Here is an 8,964-nt window from a genome sequence, read left to right on the forward strand (position 1 = left end):
ATTACATAGCGGATTGTTGAGACGTTGGCAACTAAAATAAAAATATTATTAATAACAATTTAAAATGATATATTCATTGAAATTTCATAAAAGATGGCCAAATTAATAAATAATTCTGTAAAAAAATCATTAACATATTTATTCTGTTTAAGATGAAAATTAATTTTACATTTTGTTTCATTTAATGACAATATATTTAAATTTCTTTATCCCACCTTAAATTTTATATGTATTTTAAATGGGATTTCGTTAGAATTATTCTTGTCTCAAGTGCCACTATATTGTTATGTTTATTTACTTTTTTCGTGTTTGTGTTTACTTAGCTATGAACGGAATTTGATAAACCTTTTTATATCAATAAAGTCCATAAAAAGACATAGATAAAAATAAATCCGATCGAATAGAATAAGCGTGGAATATTAATTTGATTTGTCCATTGTTTTATGTACTTGTTGTATACAGATTTTAACAATTTTAGATTTATTGAATGAATTATATATTATATAGGATATAAATAGAACACTTTCCCTAACAAAAATCTCGTAATAACTATTAGTTTTAAACTGAACACTTTATTTGTTGCAAAATAATGTCCTCCTCCAGACCGATTTCGGCCACGGCGGCCAATCTCAAGAGAGATTAGCCAACTGCGCGGGAGATATATCTTAATCACTTACAGGCAAACGTAGTCCTGTATACAGCCAAGAACTATATTTTTACTTATATATAAAATTTAATTCAATGATAACTCATCTTTAGAAGGAACTTTAATTCGAGTAAGCAGTTTACTAAGTGGCTTACAAATAACATAAGCTTGCATTTATTTAATATATTTTATTAATCGTAACAGATCTTTGAATTTACATGGATGATGTGAAAATTTGACAAATTTCAATAGAAATTTCCATAAATCTTTTTTAGTCAACAAATACGAACCCACTCCATCCATAAAAGTGATTCTCAAAGTATAACAAAAAGCTTTGTCTTTTATATGCAAAGAATGTTTGAAAATCCTACTATATGAGTTGAAAATGGGTACATAAAGAACCTACCCGTATGTATATATGTACTTATTCAGGCGCATCGTAGATTCCTCAAATTTTCGGAGCTCACAGCTCCTGTTAGCGACATTTTCGTTTTACTGTATTGTTACTTAAGGGTAAATATGCATATAAGACAAGACGGTTGCATAAATATTTATTATATTTATTAATTACGCAGCATATATAAATAAAACATAATTAACGAAAAATGTAAGAAATTAGTCTTATATTGTATTTATAGAATAATATCACTATGTTGACTTATAGTAACTTAGCGAAAACAAATTAATAGTAACTACTGCTATTTTTAAAATTTCTCATTGCTCTTTCATACAATATCATTCAATTCCTGATTATATTATATTTTAAATCATCTTAACTCAAAAAAAAAAAAAAAATTTCAATTTAATAATATTTATATTTCATTTCATGTTTTTTTTGTTTTCGTATTATTGTTATTTATAGTTCAGGAATCATTGTCAAATATTAGTCGAGAATGTGTTTAGTGCTTAACTGAATGTAGCCGAGCGGACCGATAAGTGGCCAAGAATTGGGGCGGAGCTCATTTGGTTCGGATTAAGAATTAATTTGCCCGAGGGCTTCAATGGTGCGGCGATTAATTTCTCGACGCTCGTGGATAAGACCATTCAGCTCTTTCCGATTGAATTTTAATTGGAACACCTGATTTAATTCGGCAGAATCCCAGGTAAGGGCGAATTCATTTATTAAACATTTTTGTATTGTATTTGCTTGTATTGAATAAATTCTAGTTATAACTGATACTAACTGGTAACAAATTAACAATTAAATAAAAACAAAAAGCGATTTTTTTGTGATTGTTCATAAGTTTTTATAGGTATGAAAGTAAAGTATTATAATTAAGATATTAAACAAAGCGGGTACTTTTATATTAACAATTAAATCGAATAAGTTTTGGGATATAAAGTTATTTATCCTATGATTTTAAATCTTCTATAATTCGAATATCTTTCTACATAACACCTATTCAAAGTATATCATATTATGAAGAAACGCTACATGAAAGACAGGAATAATTACATTATTTTGTATTTATTTTCTAGGAAAGTATCATATATTTGCATGTAGCGATACGATTTTATCGGGAAGAGCTAATTCCAAGCAGGCAACACCGCAAACCGCTAGTTAACATATAAATACAAACATACATACAAAAGCAAGCTATTCGCTAAGCAAAGTTTCAAGGCTTGTTTATATTCTATAAATTACAACTTTTAACATATATGCAATTATATAAATAGGCAAAATATATTTAAATTTAATTGTGTACACACATACATATATAAATATTTTTCCTTAGATTTAAGAAGAACAAAGTATCCTGGATAGCTTTGTAATATTGTAATGTAATCTTGTAAAATGAACATTCAAAAGTACTTTTGCTTACCCTTAATAGGCCAGCGTTTGACCGTTGACTTGCCTGCTGTTAAGCACGACGACACGGTCTAGAATGAAGCACGCTTGTCTTGAAGAAACCTATTATATATATTTTATTCTGGATTTGAAAGTTTCGCAGTGCGAATGATAAACGTGCATTCGAAGCGCTTCTTACGTAGGCGGGGAATTTCCACTGTGGACCTTTGGCGCATTGGTCGCGTTTGCGTGGCCGTTCGATAGTAAAAGGGGGCGGGAGGAAATAATTCGTGCAATTCCTGAGCACATTCTCCGAAATGTATATTATGTACTTGTAAGAATCTGTTTCAATAAAATCTATTTTCATTATTTGGACCCTTAATTTCATTACAAGAGATTTCCTTATCTATTGTAATAAATATATTTTTTCGATGTGTCCATTGTTTTATAAGCTTAATTTTAAATAATTATCTCTTATAAATAATGAGATTGTTATATTGATTACTTATCATTAACTCTAAGTTTTGATTTCGTAACGATCATGTATATTTAATTTAAATAATGTTTTTAAAATAATATTAATAATACAATTTATTGCAAACCAAGATAAAACAGTTTCAGTTAAACAAATAAAAAAATAGATTTTACAAAAAGCCTTTTCGCTATAGTGTGGTCTCTTCCGGGAAAAGAAAAACGTGTTAGTGTAACTACTGGAACACAAGGGACATGACATCTTAATTTTCATCGTCGTTGAGGCATTGGCGATGTAAAGAACAGTCAATTGTGTAAGTACTGAAGACGTCACGGTCGATATGTATTTATTTATTAAATTTTATTGTTCATGAATAAATTTCATCCTCAAACAATACTGTCTAAGTAATAAACTGGAAAGAAGTTGTGATTTATTAATAAAATGAAACACCAAAAAAAATTCATAGCCTCATTTATATTGTATCAAAATTATCGTCGGCGACAGTAAATTAACTCTTGAGAAGAAATTTACTCATTTCTTTATTTATATAGGACGTGTTTTTTCTTGTATCAACTTTAACGGCGTATTTATAATCTTATATTAATTATTTATGGCCCTACGCTCGTCTTACTGATTCGGTTTATTTGCTGATAGTCATCGTGTATAATAGAGACGGTTACAATGCCATGTGAAGAAGCCTAAAAGTATAAGAGCTCATATATATCACTATTTTACGCGGCACGGCAACCATGCCATAACCATGCATATGAAAAGGCACTAAATGTGTTAATTTCTGCTAATTTATAGGATGTTTAAAAAATGCCCTTACTAACTATATCTCATATAAATGATTAAATCTAAGACAGCTATTCTTATGCCGTTAATAATAAAGAAGTTTTACGAAACAGTTTTATTGTTTGAACTTTCTAGACCAAAATGAATATTTATTTCGTTCGAAAATTTTATTAATATTACTACAGAAGGAATTTAACGATATTGAAGAGTTCAAGTTAGATTGGCTTGATTTACCTGCGGGAGGAAATTATTTCAAATGTCTTCGTTAAAATTTTAAATTAATGGGTTATTTTGTAGATTTAATCAAGAATATGACAAAATTTTGTATGAAGGATGAATTTGAGCTTTGAGCAAAAATAGAACAAGAATTTTGATTAATTAGTTATTAATAAATTATATTATGTAAAATACATATTATATAGCTAACACAAAATCTTAGCAACTTTTAAATAAAAATGGAAAACAAGATTTCACTTCTTCGGAGGTTTATGACGAAAGACGTTGAAATTCTGACATTTATATTATATACAATTTATCATTCTCTATTGAAAACCAAATAGAATAGGAATTCTTCTTTGCTTGAGAATTCTATGACACCTTTAGAGTCGACGAGTTTTGACAAAGTGGCAAAATATATAACTTTGTTCATACAATTTGAGATGAGAAGTAATATGTACAAGAGTCGTTAGGTTTGTGAGAAATATAAACATAGCAGCAACTTGAGACCAATTGTAGATAAAGTGACATTAATTACCCAATCACTCTTCAAGTCCAAAACATTGCAACACTAACTTCCAGTTTCTGAAACGTCGATCACTGTGAGATTAATAATGTTATTCAATTCTGATCGCTCATTGGTCACCTATTGCGTCATCCATTTCCATCGACCAATCATACGGATAGTCAATTTAACTTTGATTAGCGATTAACTGGAGGCGAATTTTGTTATTTATTGGTAGAATTTACGAAGAATGAGTGGTATGTTCTAAAATAGCACAGATAAGAAAATCACAAGGATTTACGAAAAATTACTGTGAAAAACGAAAAATGACGACAGAAATGTTTTAATAATGTAATAAATAAACAGTCTTCTATGAAAGTTTTTTTTATTTCTCAAAGAACAACTTTATCTTAAATTTTCGTTCCATTTATTATCTTTATAAAATAAATGTACGCACGTTTTGTCTGTTGAATGAATTTATTGCAAATAATTGTTAAAAAACTCGTTCTCGTTTAAGTACCACTTTTTAAGTTGATTAATCCTTTTTATACTTATTTATTAGGATTTTAGATTTCTATCAGTTCGTTATTTTAAATATATATGTTTTGTGTTATTCAAATTCTGTTATTAATATTTATTAAGAAAAATGTTAATAAGCTTTACATATTTTCTTATCTTTATTTTTGAGATCCTTTTTTACCCTAGTTGGTTGGCCAAGTTTTAGAAAATTTCAAGGAATTATTTTCACTGATTGATCTTTTATTAGGGACATAGATTTTCCGTCATAAAGTGAATTAAACGGAAAAATAGTTGTAGTAATGAGCATCTGTTGAGGAAAAATTATCGACAGTCTCTTGACATTAGAGTGAAGATAAATTGGTAAGCAATCACCCTTAACGAGGGGTCGGGGATTTATCGGCGAATTACACTAGGCTAATGAATTAAGCGCCCTTATATTACTGTTAAATAAAAATACTTTATTTATAATTTGAAAAGGGAGAGATGCTCAAATATTGGATTTATCTTTGATAATTGAAAATAAAAAAATTAAGCGTTATTTTAAGCGTGCTCTTAACATCTATACATAATCATTATTTTTATATACATGGAAATTCCACTTTATATTTAGTTTTGATTAACAAGATTACCTTGCACACCTCAAACATTTTTTTTTGAGATATATTCTTGTATAAACACATAACAAACAATATATATATATATACTTAAGAATTTATCATTTACATAAACTGAAATATTTATCATAATCCCGAATAAGTTATGTGTGAATAATGAAAATTGCAGAGTTAGATACTGATTCTAATCGTTTTCCTAATATATATTAATTGACTCATGGTGTTTGCTTGATTCTAAGTAAAAACTTAGATAACATGAATATTCTCCATGCGGTTAACATACTACAGAACAATCTAAAAGATGATAAAGTAATGATTACTATAAGAAATTTCAAAGAACTACATTCATATAATTTCATTTCAAAGGAAATATTTAATTTCATTTTTTTGCAAACTTAAAAGGGTTCTTTGAAAGGATGTTTGATTAAAACCGAAAGTATTAGTAAAGTGGTTAAGAGAAATTTCATGTTCTTTTTTTTAAATATAATAGATGATTAATAACTTTAACTTGAAAAGAGCCGAATACTTAAAGCGTCTTAATTATACCGGAAACATTAACATTATAATCATATTGAATTTTTAATCTTTATAAATTTTCTTTCGTTTGTTATTATAAAATAAGGTTAAATCTTTTTAAATTTCCATCATATCCGGTTTCCAAGGAGAGTTCAAATGTAATCATTGTTTCTTGTATAAATCCTTTATGTACAAAAGGTAAATAACAAGAACGTTAAACGTTATATATGGTTAATGCTATATTCTATTCGATTATTATTATTTATAGGTTATAAACACAATAATCTTTAAAAAATTAGCACATAAAATGTTGTATTTATATTAATATTAACAAAAAATACTTCGATATATCCATATAAACACGTATAACATTATTATTATACCTTAAATAATAGTAAAAATATTCTTAAGGTGTAAACAGTTTTAACACTGAATTCCTACCATTGATCCTCATTGTCTAACGTAGGTATACAATTATGTGGAATTGATATAAATAGAGACCGTAAAACAAATTACTATACATCTAAATTAAGTATTATAGTCGAATATTTCTTAATCTTGATTCCCACCGACACTACTGAGGGTAATAGTGAATAGGTGAAAATGATATCTTCTAGACAAATACGTTTCATTCTAGACTACTTCAAATCAATCAGTCAAGCGTTGAGTTTAGACTCACAGCATACAAAAGACCCAGTGGTTACAACACGTGACCAAGGAATGCGGATTATTACTAATGGTAGGGCTTTGGGCAAGCTCGTCTGGGTAGGTACCACCCACTCATCAGATATTCTACCGCAAAACATCAGTACTTGGTATTGTTGCGTTCCTATTTGAAGGGTGAGTGAACCAGTGTAATTATAGGTACAAGGGACATAACATCTTAGTTCCGAAGGTTGGTGGCGCATTGGCGATATAAGCGATGGTTACCATTGCTAACAATGCCAATGTTTATGGGCATTGACAACTTACCATCAAGTAACCCATATGCTCGTCCACCTATATATTCTATAAAAAAAAGGTTAAAATCCGGTAAACACTACTAAATTTTTATGTGTGTTATTATATTTAATTTCTTACTCAACACTTGTATAATATTTCGCTACCCTAAAAAGCGGTCATGTCATAAACTGTATAAAATAGTTATAAACAATTCCATGCTCATAACATTTTCGTATATGATTTGTTCATGTTTCTACCAATAACTATTAAAGTTCAGATCAACGAATCGATTTCGTCCAGTTAATTAAAGTCCTACGTCATTACGTTGTCGAGTTAAGCGTTTCAAATTTGTAAATCAAAAAAGAATAATCAACTATTTGATCATGTCTGTGTCTGAAGATGAAAATCGTCCTGGAAACAAATAAAAATATAAAAGGCAGATACCCAGATACCTACAGCGAATTTGAAGATAACCCGAATATATTACACGAATATTTAAAATCTTATTTTTGATATGGCTCCTCTGAATTGTTTATCTAAGATTGATATTTTACATTAATATTTTTAGACGTAGATTTTTTTACTTAATGCTTAGCAATGTCGTCGATTTTTTTCTAAGTATTCAAATGATCTGCCTCAGGGAAATCAGAGGTCAGGGACATTATATCTGTTCATGTCTATTTACCACCTTATTAATAAGGGAAGGGTTTCTTCTCTCTTTCTGTTAACAGTAATGTTACATTTGCCAGAAGAAGACAACGTATTGTAATGCATTTAATATAATAATATGATAGAAACGAATAGTCATATTCTTTCATATAAAAAAAGAATGTATGGTAATAATATTATGAATTTACAAAATTTCTTTATAAAGCAAACTTTTTAAAATATTCGTCCATTTTAATGAAAAATACACATTTTTTTCATCAGCAAACTCGAAATTAAAAGGGCTCTTTAATAGACAACTCATTTAAACTTATTTATCGTTGCGGAGGACTTATATTAAGGCCCACGCTGAAGGTTGGACAGAGAATTTATTTGAACGAGGTATTTCAGACCCTGTTATCTACAAGTGGAAGAGCTGTGATTTTTCTTGAAAAAAAAAACACTCTAGAGTCGTTTTATCTTGTTCATTTTGGGTAACTATATATTATTCTTAACTTTACTCAAGGGCTTAATGAAATAGACATTTAATGGATCTTTGTAATAATTTCTGATCGTTTCGGGGAAATGATACGTTTTTAAGTATTTATGATATGAAATATCTACGGGCGCGGCTCGGGGGTAAGACAGACTTGGATGCCGTGACGGTAAAAAGCATAACGGTATCTTATGTCGCCGTGCCCCCTTATGCTGCAGCTGATCTCTATTTTTACTTTGTGCTTGGTGCATATACATATATTGCATAAACAAAATATATGTATTCTATTCAAGTAACTCGATGTTTTTGTTTCTTTTTTTTATATTTATTATATTTTCTATATTTTAATAACCATTGAATTTAATCTTTCATATCTGCGGTGACGGCAACCTTTTTAAGGCATATAAGGATCCGATGGTAAGTGGTTACCTTCACCTAATTAACATTATCACTGTAAGCAATATAAGAAATTCCTTAAACCAAGAATGCACCTCCATCCATAGAGCCTTAATTATTATATTATAAAGATCCCTTGATCAATTAAGTACAATGACATATTACGTTATAGGTAAGACAGTAGAATTAATAAATAAAATGGGTGGTCGACGTGGGGGTCTGTCTATGTAAATCGTCTGGGCTAGAACATAACTAGTTAATTCATAATTTAAAGAAAGCTTTAAAATAAATATGGATTTTGATCCATAAGTGAGCAGTATTATATGTTTAATTGCAATCACGATTTTTTAAAAACTATTTAAAAACTTTTGTCCAAGCTACTTGTGAAACGGAAACTCGTATTAAATCAATTT

Source organism: Nymphalis io, chromosome 5 (assembly GCF_905147045.1).
Source record: "Nymphalis io chromosome 5, ilAglIoxx1.1, whole genome shotgun sequence".
Classification (NCBI taxonomy): Eukaryota; Metazoa; Arthropoda; class Insecta; order Lepidoptera; family Nymphalidae; genus Nymphalis; species Nymphalis io.